The sequence below is a fragment of the Bombus fervidus genome, chromosome 10 (genome assembly GCF_041682495.2).
Source record: "Bombus fervidus isolate BK054 chromosome 10, iyBomFerv1, whole genome shotgun sequence".
NCBI lineage: Eukaryota > Metazoa > Arthropoda > Insecta > Hymenoptera > Apidae > Bombus > Bombus fervidus.
Window position 1 is genome coordinate 3,540,409 of NC_091526.1, and position 16,162 is coordinate 3,556,570.

Sequence of the window (16,162 nt, forward strand, 5' to 3'; positions counted from 1 at the left end):
CACTGATTTCTATGACCTTGAAATATCTTGTCATGGTCATCATTCTGAATTATTTTTTCTAACATACATGCTATTTCTGCTTGGTCTTAATTCCCAAGATAATTACAAAAGACTATAGTAAAATTTAGATCACGATTATTCTGGAGTAGGCGGCCGTATTTTTATATATAACAACCTAAACTTAATTCATTGATAAGAGATATAAACGATTTTAATGTTCTACAAATAAGAAAGAAAAAATAACGTATTACGGGTTGTGCCAGGGTAGATAACGCTAGCGTGAAATAATTTTCGATGAATCTATTGATATGTATATGGAATGGTGCACTTTACTTTTATCTTCAATTAATCAAGATAATATATACAAAATCTGTACTGTCTCCCACACATTTTTCACGCAGGATTACCCCTTATCCGGTTGTATTACGAGTACCGTCTTACCCTATATAATAATACCTTTATAATAATATATCTTAGCATACATTTACAAAAATAAATGAATGAAATAAAAATCTTGCTAGCCGCAGTCGTGTCAACTCATCACTTGTTGTACTACGTCGCTCCCGTATCAGTAATTATGTTACGTTACATGTTGAGAGCATAAAAAAATAAAGTAAAATAAAATAATAGATATAACAACTGCTATACTAAATACTAACGTTAACACGCTACAATATTATATATATTGCATTATTAACAATGCTCTATATTATCGTTAAATTGTATTTCGCGTTTATTTACTCTGTCCGATCGCGATATTTGCAGTTTCTTGTTAGATTGCTTTGTTCCATTTTTGATAATATTTACATTTCTTCTTGTATACTAATGGTTTTCTTAGTTGTTTTTGAAGTTACTTGATGAGATGTTTCAAGTACTATGATGTATACGAGTTTTATCCCGTCGATAGAAACAGAATTCAGATAGAGAGTTTTCTCAACTTCGACTTTAAAATATGTTTCTTTCGTCTTTAATACTTTGAAGGGGCCTCCATAGGCTGGTTTTCACGCATTTAAATTCCTGTGCACAAACACTCTCGGCCCATTCCGTGCCTCGTGGTATTCAGTTTGAACCATTCCATTTGTTTCTGCAATATGCACAGGGAGGTATTGTTAATATTTTATGATTATGAAAAAATTCATGTGGATATTTAATAGTTTTTCCGTGGGCTATTGGTGCTGGTGAATGTTCAACGTTTTCTTTGAGAGCTGTTCTACGACCAAGACCAAGCTGTAGGAGAATCGTTGATATGGACCCTTTTATCTCTTCGAATTTCATCGGTTCATTTTTTTTAATTAGGTTATCGGATGACCGCCTGTAATGTCCGGTGGAGTTTTCTTTTCTATTTCATACAAAGATAGATTTTAGCAGTCCGTCAGTGTCTCGCCTACAATGCATCAACACAGAAATATGATCGAAATGAAACTCTCTTTTTTAAATTTAAGATGCTCATGGAGATATTTATAAATACATAAATATTCTTTAGAAATAAATTAATGTAAAGATTGAAATTACTTACAATTACAGATGAGATTATAATCCATAAAAACTGTTTCAGAATAATTGTTTCCAGAAATAGCCCTTCATGTTATTACAATTAGTTTAGCTTTTAGTTTACAATGCTAATAGTAATAAATCATTGTAAAATTTGTAGCAACTAGCTATGCAAGGAAAAAAACATTTGGAGTGAAGACGGCTAAAACGATTTCTGAGAAATATCTTTGAATTAGATGCGAAGAATGCATGCGTTCGTGAGAGTTATTGTCAACGACTTCAACAATAAATTACTAGTGTCATAAATCATTTGTTAATATATATACCGAATAGTTCTCGACGGAGGGAATTACGCTTATTGCCAAACTTTCATCAACAAGCACTGTCCCTGGTGGGGACTATAAACTGTCGTAGAACGATGCTACATGATTTGGCAAGAAAAAGGTGACAATTATCAATTCTTTGGTATTAGGCAATTGGAATCATCACTTGACAAAGAACGTTTTCTTTAAAGTGATAGGAGTACGAAGATAGTCGGTTAAAAAGGAACATTCATAGCCATATTTCGATTTAGTGGGTAGTTAATGAATACTTGCAGTACACGAATATCGAAAAATTATTCCACGGCGCAATATATTTTCAGTGAATGAATAGTATGATTGTTGAATAAATATCATCTATTTGCGTGAACTTTAGTAAGTATCATTAAATATGTGAGAAAGTGATTTGTATCTTTGTATGTGCGAGCGGCGCTCCTTAGTACCTTAACCAGTTGTTCAATGCCGATTTCGATGTTCTTAGTCGGCGGGAACACTGGCTTACTACGTAAATTTCCGTCTCTCCGTCACTTATCTGCACACATACGCAGTGCGTTGTACATAGTCCAGCAACTTTGAGTGGTGTTATATTTCTACTTCTTACTCCCACCGCCGCCATTGGCGGATCACATTTCGATCTCGACAGGCGATCGCAATTCCCGTTCCGAATCCAGGTATTTTTCCCTCAATGCTGTATGTCTCCTGCATTAGCAAGATCTCGTTGCCATCAGCTCCCATCTACGTGCTAATTTCGTGGGGGACTATTTTTGATCTCTGCATGTTGTACTGCAGGATCTTTGTTCCCATTCTTCTCCCATGTCTGCTTCCTTCCGCATGGGTTGGCTTATTCATATCTCGTTCTTCCTAGGGATAGCTCTAACACCTTTTTATACATGGGACAACTCACGCTGGAGGCTGCGTGGTCGCCCTTCTTTCCGGTCTTCCTACAGTTTACGCAGCTAGCGTGCTTTTATCTATTTGGGAATGCCCTCGTGCTATGCCCACTTTCTACGCAGTGTGCACAGATTTCATAGTTTAGGCGGCAGTTATTTTGCCATGTGCCCGTAACTCTGACATTTCTAGTAGTGACTGATTGCTATGTAATGTCGGACATTACATGCGTTCCAGGATATGAAAATTTTGCCTCTTAAGAGCTTTTTTCTTACCTGGGGGGAGGGGTATTTCTATTATCCAGTTCGTTTCCTCGTTGTCCTTGCGTCTCGTCCTGAAACTTGATTGCGGTGACGTGTTCTTTTAGCCTATCTTGGTTTTCCTTCTTGATACAAGTTAGGATCTCTTTCTCCGGGATGTCCCTTAATTATCATCCGGAACATCTTTTGAGGTATGTTGGCCTTTAGATCAGCTTTCTTTAGCTTCGCGTTCTCTGTGAACGCTTTTAACCCTTCCGGCTTCGTCATTTCCACAACTAGGCCGTTACCGCTTATTTTTCTAACGGCTCTGACTTGTATTCCCCTTTTAAGGGGCTTTACTAGCGTGGGGACGGCGTCCTGGGCTTCTTCACTCGTTCTGATTTCCTCCGTATAATCATTGCGGTTTACTCCTTATTCACCTTCTTACTCCGGTTCAGGCAGAACGGCAGAACCCTCTTTTCTATGTCACTGGCCTGTTCCCTTATGTCAGGTATTGGCCACGTATCCGTTTTAGTCTCCTTCTTCTGTCCGTCGGCCCGCTTCTTGTCTTTCGGGCTGTTTGGTTTTTCCGGTGTAGCATTTACACCCGTATTTTTGGGGATTGTCGCATCTGGGGATTCTCAGGCTTCTGTGCTTTAGTGGGTTGCAGACCGCCCCTTACTTTTGTGGCGGGCGGCATCTGCGCACGTGTCGACATCGTGTACTGTTCTGTAGCGGCACTCGACAGCAACTATAACCGGACGACGGCAGCGCAGTGGTTAGCGCCTTAGGTTCGGGACCCGGGTTCAAATCTCGGCGCCCGTAGCCCGATTTTTCTTCCACGACATCTACATGAGAAGAAAAAAAACAACAGTAGTATCCCACAGCAACATCTATACCAGCAGCAGCACTATCATCACAACTATACTACCTCAGTTCTTCTCACTAATGTCAGCAAGTACTGTCTTTGCCACTCACGGCGTATTGTTTGGACACACTACCCCTCAGCTCTACCAATTTGGGTTGTACTCGTGGGGGTAGTGATTGAAGACCAAATGCTGGCCATACAACCGGCTTAAGGGGTACTTGGCTCTCCTGATGGCCGTCGGCGGGTGAGTAGCGTCCCAGCTGCTCCGGAACCGTCCTGGAAAGAGGGTACAGGTAAGAAAGAAGCCCCGTTCGACCTGAGATGAGTGAAAGCCCCTGCAAGCCTAACTAATACAGGTAGCAAGGTCTGGGTACCGAGTGCGCTGGTTGGGCGAGATTCCAATCCCATGGCTAGGGTTCTTGGGTCCGGTATGGCTACTTCGCCGAGGTACGGACCCGTAAACTAAAGCTGCTACGGCGGCATACGCTAGATGTTTGGACACACTGACACTGGCGACGTATCGCTTTACGCGCACGCGACGAGGTCCAGCGGCGTAATGGCGGCTCAAAATAACCGCTTCTGCCCGCACATGCTTCTACCGCTTTCAAAAGTAGCTCGTGCGGCAGTGCTTTCGGCGCGTGTGCCAATATGGCTGCGTCTGCGCAGTTTTCCAAGTAGTCCATGCGGTGGCGCTATCGTCGCGCGTCTCAATATGGCTTCCTCACTACCTTGTCGACATGAGTAGACTTATTTCGCTTCTCATATCTTTTTTCAGTCCGATTTCAACTAGTACTTATACGCACTTTTGCTCACAAGCACTTCACTTTGGTTAACATTCATTGTCTCAATTTTTTAATTTTCCTCGAGATTTCGATCATAGTGTACGGAGCGACATGATCGCGTCCTCTCTGCATGCCGCCATCTTGGGTACTCTCCCCTAGGTGACAGTGGCACATGCAACATCTATCTGGTTTATGTGTCTTTCGATTAAATATACTCTTTTTACTGCGTGGACTTTATAATAATTATCCCTCAGTCTATCCCGTCGTAAAAAAAATATATGTTTTAAATTACAAATAACCCCATTAAGTTTCGCTCTTGAAAAATAACTTTTTTCTTATTTTATTTTCTTGCTGTTCAGATTTGAAAATAAATGCCGAAATATGTACATTTTGCAACGAAACTTTGTTGCCGGAAGACGTGCGAAGTGTTGGGCAGCGAACAATACAATCTCTTATTGAAGCCAACATCAAACGAAAGGACAAGAAGTCTGTGCAATTGAAAAAAATTTCGTCTCTGAACGTTCCTAAAGATTACCATACTTTATATGTCCGAGAAGCGACCAGCGAAGCAGCAGTAAAAACTGTGACATCATTTATTTCAAAGAAAAGGACAGAGATCGACGAAGCACAAAATTTCGATTTTTTTAAAGTCCTCTCTTTTTTGTGAAAACAAAGCATTCTGGAATACATCCAAAGTTCGTGTTAAATTTGTAACAAATAATGGAATGAGGATCAATATTTTAGGAACTTTTCAAAATTGATCTAGTGGTGACGATTTCAATAGAATTTTGCATTATCACAGCAGAAATCTGGCTGCCATTCTACTTGCATATTGCGACTTTATAGATATCGTTCTATTGAATTAAAGGACGTCCACCAAACAAAAATCTCACTTTTATGTAACGATGAAGAATGCCAACTTTCTGTGAAAGACATTACCCACGAATATGTAAGCAAAATTCCGAATAATAATCTGTTTCTGTGGTGTAAAAGATACAATCCTTAACGTTCATTCGTATGAAAATCGATTAACAAATAAAAGGCAGGGTCATCGGAAAGTTGTAGAGTCCGATGCATACATACTTTTGTAAGATATTCGAACTCGATACGACAACTTATAAAGTCTTAAATTTCTTTTCAGATGATATGTTCTCTAACAATCCACTTACTTTGAAATTGTTTTTAGATATTGTGGTTAACAAAATACAATGACAGGGAAGAAAACAATGCATATCTCAAATGAGACAGAAGAATCGGTATTTTTGTTCATTGTATCATATTATCTGTAAGACCGCGATCAGTTTTATCCCCAATTTTATTCGGACTTCTGCAATGATGCACGAACGGCAATCGTCAAGGGGTTTGACAGATTCATTGTCATACTTAGCTTTAATCGTTAGTATAAATTATCAGATGATTGTTATGTTCAATTTGTCTTTGATAATGCAAATCAATCGATTAAATAAATGAAAGAAATAGGTCAATGGGTGGTATTAGCAGTATTGTCTCTAAAAAGACATTGTAAGGTTAAGTAAAATTCCTTCATTACAAACGATCGAAACATGTGATTTTATTAAGGTTTTATTAGGCGTTTATTAAAAATTTAAATGCAGACAATCCCATCCCTAAAGAAATTGAAATTACATCGACTGATATTTTGTGGTTTTGCGGTAAACATTTTAACCTACAAAAAACTGCAAAATGGAATGGATTTATGGAGGATTATTATAAATCATGAGTGATTCGAACAGGGCGAAAAGGAAATGTTTGCCAGTCCTGTAAGCGTACTATAGGTAGGCGCGATTCCACAATCTTACAACACAAACGTTTATTTTATCAGTCGCAATTACAATGAGTACATATAAACAAAATGATGAACTATGTATACAGTACGGCGCAGTAAAGCGGATTTAATGTTTGATTTCTCTAGAGTATTCTAGAGTAGAGTAGAGTAGAGATTTTTAATTTTGGAGCAGAGTTCTTCGCGCTTGGACGGCTCACGATGATCTAACGATTGAGCTTACCAACGTATGGGAGTTATTGACATTTTAAAAACTCACAATTATGAAAACGGCCAAGGAGGTTGCCCTCGGACGCTCGATGTGCTGTAGGATCCGCAGGCAAGTGACGCATCAGTGAGATTTCTTTACATTTAAAATTATATTTTTACCATTCGTCAATGCTCCATCAAGTAATTATGATATCGTTTTTATAATTTTGATTGAAACTACCAGTACTGGAATTCAGGCTCCCTTTTGCATATAATTACCTATAATAGATGTGCTAATATTATAGCCTAGGATTTTCGGGTTTTACCCTCCCTATATTCATTGTTAAAACCTTATTTACGAAATCAGGTGCTACTTGAGTGGAAGAAAGGGAATGGGCATGATGGCCGTAGTTTGTAAGCTTAATATTATTTTTCAGGGACTGCTTTTGCCTTAGCGTATCATATTTTCCACATTGTATGTGTATGCGGTTAAGCTGTGGAATTGTGCCGTTTTTGCTATACACCATCATTTTTAAATATTATAAATTTCACAAATATGAGTCCAATTATAATTTACGATAACATTGCTATTAAATATGTGCCATATATTATAAATAGTATAATGCTATTAATCTTACTATTAAATTACAATTACACAAAATTGTGAATTATCTGCTATAATAATATTATTTCTATAGATATTATTTTTATTGTATTTATTATATTTTTACCTATATGATTATATACTTTACTTACCATAATTTACGCAATGATCACTAGCCATCGTCAGTGAATTTTAAGAAAATCGTATTTGTGTGAAAATTATATGACAAACCCGGTTGGAGGTATCTCGAGAGAGAACGAGAAGGGGCAAATATGTTGGTGTGATCGTTTTGTCATTTTTGGAAATATAAGACAAGGTACTATATATACCATCCTATGCGAGTGTTAATTATAAATAGATAGAGCCGAACATATTGGCATAGTCTCTGATTGGGTAGACATGTTTTCACGTGTCCAACGGGAAATTTCATTTGGAGAATCGACGTTGAAACTAGCACGAGTGGAGCACGCTATTTGTCTCTGGCTTCGTCCATCGATTTTTCGAATTTCACGTTGGTGGTCGCGGGAAGGTCTCGAAACGAACGTTCATATTATATTGCTCGAGTATGTACATGCAGACAACTATCACTGTGACAGATGGTCATTCATTATGCACTTGAATTAGATTCCGCAATTTATATCTTCATTTCACCTTTATAAGTTATATTTTGTTTTGCGATTAAAAAGTCTTAAACTTACATTTAAGTCCCAGCGGGCGAAGAAAGAAGAGATTCGGCTTTGCAGTAGAAAATGTTTTTAATTAAAACGTTTCATTGAACTGTTTCATGTGTATTTCAAATGTATTTAAAGAAAATTATTATAATACAATATATAGTACAATATATAATAATAGAATAAAAAAACATTTTGATAAACTATAATATGCAGAATAATGACAATGTAATTAAACTAATTAAATGAAATGAAGTTAAATTAAAATTTATACAATATTAAATTGTTTGAGATGACAAGAAGAAGTAAATTCTTTAGTTCAGAGTCAGTAACTGTGATTGTTCGTTATTACGATAGAATTATTTTCCTGTTGTAATTTTCTCAGCCGTAAAACCTCTAATGTTTTAACAATAAAATAATGTTATAAATATTTGAATTTAGTATAACTAAATCAAAGTTCACTCATCATTAACGTTGATTTTCAACAAAAATCTTGTGCGAAAATTATTTGTACACTTCATGCTGATCGTGATAATAAAAGTTATATTTTTATTTTATATATATTCGTAAATTATTACGTCGAAAATTCAATTTGTATTCAATTAAAAATTTTTTATTCTGACAAATTACATTTCACAACCGAATTTTTGAAAAAACTAATATTATTGTATAATAATTATTAAGGTGTTATCATTAATTATAGTTATTGTTAATAATGATTATATCCACGTATTAATACTTATAATTTCCTATTATTATATTATATAATAATAAATATATTTTATTATTATATTTATTAATATTATAACTGTAATTATAATAATTAATATACAGATATGATCATTGAACAAAGTAACAGGATTGGAAATTATGCAAGTTGTGTTAATTTTTAGTATGGAAAACAGAAGTGAAATTAAATAAAATATAATCATTGTAAGAAAATAAAATATAATCATTGATAAGTAAATAAAACTATTAAAAAATTTAGAACTAGCAAATCTTGTCAGCACAAAATTGTTTAATTCTTAAGAAGCAAACTGTGTGGTTTTTCATTTTGATCTTCAAAGCTGAACGTTATTAATGATCTTACATTAAATGTTCACATTTGTTCTATTTGTGTCTAATATATTCTGTTGCTGGTTTTTAGTCAGTTTCGAATTAGCTACAAAATTGCAATATTCGAAATTGCCAAAAAATGTTTCTTTAGATAAAAAGTTAAGGTTAATAGTACTGTAGCTGATGTCAAGATAAGATTAATAATCTACGATGCGATGACCTTCAAATGACCTTAAATTCAGAAATCTTGAATTCATTGAATTTCATCATTTAAGTTTATTAAGCTGTTATGTCATATGTCTAGTAGTAGTGTATGCCATCACTAATTAAATTTCAATAGTAAAGATTACCAAAAAACTTCTTATTCAACAAAAAATCAATGTTACTGCAACTTTTTTACATAGAATTATGTAAATGCATTTAGCTATTTTTTAAGGGGGTCTCAAGAGATTACACGCAAATGTGTTGAATGGCAGTGCTTAAACGCTAAAGATAATTATTTATTGCTCTTTATCTTGAAATCAATTATTTGTAAATAATTTATTTCTGAAGTAAGATTTTGAAATTTCTTTGCAAACAACTTTATTTTCAAATAAATTTGCTTGTTATTTTATTTTAAAAAATTATTTCTCCTTTTTATTTATTATTTTCAAATGTATCATTTTATAAATAAAAAATGCTTAAACCTATTGTGGGAGTACTTTCCCCTCTTATTTTTGTAACGCAATTTGAAAGTTAGAACCGACTAAAAGGTGTGTCACGTCGGAGACACAAAAGATCGCGAAATTAGCAGATCGCCGGTGATGTCCTCGCGCCGCGGCACGAACGAAATGATTCTTTCACGAATAGGGTGAAGGAAATAGAACTTGATACGCAAAAATGAGATTTATTGCAGAAATCCAACAGAGTGACGGTTACAACAGATAGCTTCGAAATGCTACGACAGACTGTTTTTACGCTGGTTTGGGAAGGTCCCTCTACCAAGGACCTAGTCTCTTTGGAGGGGGTCTCGTTAGTCTATTGTTTCAACAGATGCGGCATGCAGGGTGTTCGGTCTATCTGGTTACTAAGCGGATGGTTTTCTTGAGTGTGTGACAGGTGCAAAGAAAGAACGAAGAAACTGTTTTGGTGAATATACGGTAGTATAGATATCTATATCATTGGGGAAGCTAGGACTTGCGCGTTGGTTGGTGTTCTGTTTTACTTCCTTGTCGACAACGTACATTTATCAGTCACGTGGAGAACATCCGCGGCTTCGGTTCGTTTCTCTGATTCTTTCTTTCGTGTTATGTTTAACGACAAGTGACATCGATTGACTCAAGAAAAGAAGAAACTGTGGCACTCAACAACCGGCAGAATCTGACGAAAGTAAGAAGCAATTCAAATTGATGAGCTCATAATACCCATAGTCCATGTTCGTTTTTTTTTTTCTAGAAAAGCAAGCGAATACTCTAATATTTTTAATTTCTCCGTTAGATATATCAATATTTTTCAATCATCCTATATATTATGCAATTGCTATGAGTGTAACTATTTATATTTCAGAAGAACTATAATTAATTAAATAATGAAGTTGTAGATTTTTCAGCAATATCTGTTTTTATAGATAGAACAAGTTAATGATCATTCGATAATAAAACAAGAGATGAATTATTTTTTTATAATATCGATTTCATCATGCGAGCTTCACTTCCGAATACTATTGTAGAATCTCTTATTATCTAAAAAGTCGAATTTAGTAAGGATTGTCTTTTTTGTGGGCATCTTAATTCTTCACTGTTCTACTAATTTTACTTTTGTGTGGATTTCATGTATCAAATGTAATTTTGTTCATATCGCACATTTTTAATGTTATTTGTCGCGTATTTTGAAATATTTGTTAACGGACAATGGTAAACGGTCAACTGTTTTAATTTACATATTTTAATGTGTAAAGGCAATAGTGTAAATATATAAAGAAGTACCGTGACTGAAATGTACCTTTATCTCAAAATTTTATATTTCGTACAAATAATAAGACGATATTATATATAAACGAAATATAGTTCAATTATTTAATAGTAATTTGTCAATTGTCAAATACATTTTATACGTCTCCTTTTGTATGTAATTTATATCATGATACATGTCTAATGATTATGCGAACAACGAAAAACAAAGAAGCCTTTGAAAGAAGAGATTTTAGCTTAATACGCAATGAGAAAGAACTTAAAACGAGAACCCCATTCGTATATTGATATTCATATGTAGTTCTATTTTTACTTTATTTAAATATTTTAGTAAAAGTTATGTACTGGATTTGTAAATTTTGATTAAAGTAGAATTGTTAAATTACATTGTGTTTGCTTTGACACATAGCAATTTGGTTTGAAATTTAAATTTCAATCATGAAATATTCTTAAAGATACGTAATAGTAAACGATTTATATTTTTCATTAATATTATTAGTTCAATTCGTGTTATAGAGATTTTAATATAAAGAGTATCTTGAATAGGCAGAGAGATGCATTTACATATTCGTATTAATGAATCGGAACATTTGTGATATGGTTCCCATAAAATGCTATTATTTCTATAGTTCCATAATGCTTTCTTAAAACATTTTTCCTCCATTGAACTTGATTTTTATCAATCTTGAAAGGAAAATATTTTAGAGGACAGAAATAGTAATAAAGGTATAATAATGAAATTTCAACAATGAACGTGTGTCTACTAATACTTAAGCGAAACTCATTCAATATTATTAAACTTCGAAATATTATTTTCTTTACCTTTTTCCTAAAATTAGTACTATTGAAAACATTTTGTAAGATAAAAATTAGCATTGTGTGTATGATAAATATTATAAATTCCTATATTCCTGTATAGTTTATTTATTAAACATATATAAAAGTACACTTCCTTTTTGAATGACTTGTTTATAGTCGTATATTACAATAAGTTATAATTCAACTAAGAACATAGGTTGAGTTTTATAGTTTGTGGAAAAAAATTTGTTGGTCTTAAAAATTCTGGCGATTGTAATGTTTAATTAAAATATATCAGGTTGTCTTTTATAAGACAAGAATTAATACTAAATTACTACTATATTATAAGACATTAATTTAGAACTAATTTATTTAATATCCAAAATATTTAGTTTCGTACTTCTTATCGGTGATTGGGGTACATTTGAACAGTACAAAACTGTTCCTGGAAACATTCTTCTTTCCTTAGGGAATATTCCAGTACTCTCGGATATTCTAATTTTCGAGAATGGAACATTCTACAAGACAAATGGACAATTCTACACTCGAAGGAAGTTTTGTTATTTTTGTATAATCTTGCTGCTAGGCAATTATAAAGAAAGAAACATTAACATGAAATATTTCACAGAGGAATACATCAATGAAGATATGGAAAATGAAAAGCTTTGTTACGAAAGACCATCTTTGTAGAAAAGGAATAATTGTATAACAAAAGCATTCGAAATTTGAAATCATATCATGCTTTAGCATGGTCCATCCTTGGCTATTCCGTTTCATGCCGCTTACTTATTTCTGAGTAAGAAAACCTTGCAGCAGTTTAAAAATTCGATTCTTCAAATTTAAATGATGAAAATTTCATCGAAATCGATTAACGTTGCAATGAGCTACAAACAGATAAAAATAATGAAAATCGCAGTTTTCCTTCGCTTCGAAATCCATATATGTTTTTCCTTTCAAATAATTTTGTTATTAGATATAGGGCTATGAAGACAAAATCTAAAATTTTAAGCGAAACTAATTGTTATAATTACTCGTTATAAAACATCAAAGGCGAGATTTTGCAATATTTTTAAAATCGAACTCTATCATAAAAACAAAATTATTATTACATTTTATTAAGGGGAACTCTATAATGAACGTTTGAAAAAGTCATTTCTTTTTTACATTTTCTAGAAGAATATAATTTCAAAAATATGTATGCAAAATCTTATGCATGCACTTCTAATATTAACTAGAATATCCTGTTAAATAAATATATGCTTGTAAAATACGAATATTAAATAATAAACCAATAGATTGTTATATAAAAAATGGATGTCTTTTCTAATTTTTATTCATTTTTATTAACCAAAAATATATTTTTCATAAGGCATTGCCAAGGTGGCCGGCTTGAATGTTCTAACACTAACGCAAACCCAATACATTAGTGATATATATTTTTGAATAATTTTGAATAAATGTTACAACAGACATGTGTTGCGTTCTTGCAGTTTCGTCAGACTTGTAAACAAAAGATAAACGACCAGCAACCGACACTGATGTATACCCTGCGACAGCCGCACAATTAGAGGCAGAAATAGACTAATAATATTTTCAGTTTTTTCGTAAATATAATGTAGAAAACTAAAGCTGGCCGACGGTTATATCTATGACAAACAGTTATTCAAAATGTGAAGCTTTATATATTCAGAAATTATCGAAATCGGAAAAGCAGAATAGTTCTACAAATTCACCTTCTAATAGAAAAATATTTAATAATATTAATTATTATTGGAAAATGGATACTTTCTATTAATTTTTATTAAATATAAATATATTCTAAAAATAACGATATTTTAATAAAATTCGGCCGTTGCAGTCATATGCTAGATTAAAATGCAGACTAGACTGCTTCAGAAGCAATTGATCGTCAGATGCGATTTAGATCTCTTTCTAGTCTCACGTTGCACAAACGACAAATCTACCGACCTACAAACATGACATGACATGAAAAAATACAGCATTTTAAATGGCGCGTCCTATGTGGTACTTGTGCGATGGAACAACGTCGTATTTATCGCTCGGACTGTTTGAAACTTGATCTTTGTCGCATCACCAGATTCGGAGCCAACAGTTTCGCCTTCGTTCTAGTGAGATGCTAACGCAACAATGAAACTTTTTTATCTGAAATTTTTTCTTAATACAATATTCATCGACACATTGGCGAGATTTTATAATCGGACAGTGCGACAGTATCCACATACTTTTATATAAAATTTACTATAAACTAAAACTTTATAACAATATCGAGTTTGATCTCATTTTTAAAATGTCTATACAGGATCCATTACTTCGATCATTGCGTAAGTAATGATATTAATGAAAAATGTTTGAAATAAAAGTTGGATGATTTCGAAGGGTATATAATTTGACGTAATTAGATCTTTTGTAGGACAATGCGTAGAGGATATAGGATGATCAACTTTATTTTTTTTAATTCTTTCGAATATCCTACGTTAAAAAGTGTTAAGGTAGCATATTTAAAAAATTAACAATTCGTAAGATGTTTTAAATTGAAATCTTTCTTTTCCTTCGCTATACTTCTCTACATCTACCGCTATCGGTAAGATATAAAGAAGATGGAAAATCTATGCCCTGAATGTTTTACAACTGTGTTGAATATTCATTGATGAAGTAGTGTAAGTATGTGTATATTTCTGTAATCTTTTGTTTTGTTTTTACTACTTTTTATAATTTTTTTCCTTTCGTTGTAATTGTCTTTTATAATTTTTTCAATTTCAATATAATTATGTGTACATAATTTCTTAATAAATATCTAAATCCTACCGATTGACGTTATTATTGCTCCATTTTCATTAGCATCCATAAGCTTCAAGCAATTTTACAAAATACAGATAAACTGAAATTTGTATTATCAACATAGCAAGAAAATTTTTACTATTATTGTCGGTTCTATATAAATAAAGTCATTAAACATCTATAATTTTAAAAATTGTAAAAATTCGAACAGTTTGTGGTCCCACATGAATAACGTGCTGTCTTCGAATCACTTCCATCCACGATGCCAAATCAATGTTATTATGATAATAAAAACAATGCCAAAAGAATTCGCACAGGAACAATTCCCCCCCCCCCCTTATCTTATTAACTGACCGCCAATTGGATTCTATCCTTTGTTCTAGTTATAACTTTTAAACTAACGAATTCAGCAACTTAAAATTTACATTCTTACATTCAACGCATCAAAAACTACAAAATCGCACATAAAATAGTCGATTGTGTTTGGTTCTCTAAAGTAAAGTTCAACCTTTTACTTATTACTTATTATATATTTATACGAAGTATCTGCGGTAACTCTGTACAGCCATTTACATACTGATTTCCAAATGTATTATATAATATAATAATATATATATAATATTTTATATGAAGCAGGCGAATCTTTTACATAATTACTTTCTGAACTAAGAAGGTTCGTTTTCCTACATCGAACTATATATTTTTCTTCAGATCGTTTAATAATGTTTCCTAAGAGGAATTCATTATCTTTTCATTTGTACGTCCAATTTCAATTAATTTTTGAGATATTGAGTTTACAAATTTACAGATTTTTACGCAAGAAATTCCGCTGGAATAGAAAGTACGATTGGGCTATGTTCACCTGGTAAGTAGCATTGTTCGCACGAGAAGTTCCACGTGTAGAACATTGCTCTTTTGAAACAGATACGAATAAATAAATATATACCATGACATAATTTAGATTTTCATGCCTGACTATCAATCCCTTAATAATGCGAGTCAGAAATCCGAGGTGTTAGTTTTTAACGTAATTCAATACCACGGAATTGAATACCACGTTTAGATGCATCGGGCTCCACTGCATGTCACGTCGGTTAGAATTCCGGAAAGCATTATTTTGTTGATCAGGCACTATTTTGAACATTCTTAAGAAATGTTAGAAACAGCGATAACTCTGTGATGTAACCAAGCGTCGTGTATTTTCAGTTCTATTAATTGCTCATTAAGAAATTTCTTTGGCAGCCTGGTCTGTAGCACACATGTGATGTTTAAAAAAAATTTATTTGTTAGAGGTCGGTCATTGTTGATTTTGTTAATATTGTACTTTAACACTTTTGACGTAGAATGTTCTGAAAAGTTTGCTTGTATCTAATCATCGCCAATAACACGATAACAATGTTGTGTTTGGTTTTACTTTAAACAGGGAAATCTCACTAATATGTTAATGAAATTTTTATGAACAGAAAATTTGATATAGAAAAGTCTTATTGTTGCGATAGTGTTATCTTACTGATACAGAAATGAAAACGGACCCCAATATGAGGTTATGCTGTCACACCGTCTCAAATAGCTGGATCATGTTAATGTTTATTTTAGCATGGCACTGTCGCTGATGATCAGGTTTATGAATCTTTCTCATAATAATTATCATACGGCAGACTTGTTATCTTTTTCTACCTTCACAACTCCTTCACCGATCCTTTTCTA

At 33.3% G+C, this 16,162-nt stretch overlaps 1 protein-coding gene across 3 annotated transcripts in view; it reads left to right on the plus strand.

The window, feature by feature from the left end:
* The first annotated feature begins 10,020 nt into the window (after nucleotides 1-10,020).
* The window catches only part of LOC139991305 (uncharacterized), a 113,360-nt gene continuing 107,218 nt past the window's right edge, over nucleotides 10,021-16,162 (plus strand). For 2 of the 3 annotated variants that reach the window (XM_072011263.1, XM_072011264.1), the window contains exon 1: nucleotides 10,021-10,277. The gene's annotated coding sequence lies outside the window, so the exon portion shown is untranslated. The remainder of the gene's footprint in view (nucleotides 10,278-16,162) is intronic. The other variant, XM_072011265.1, reaches the window with a different exon arrangement.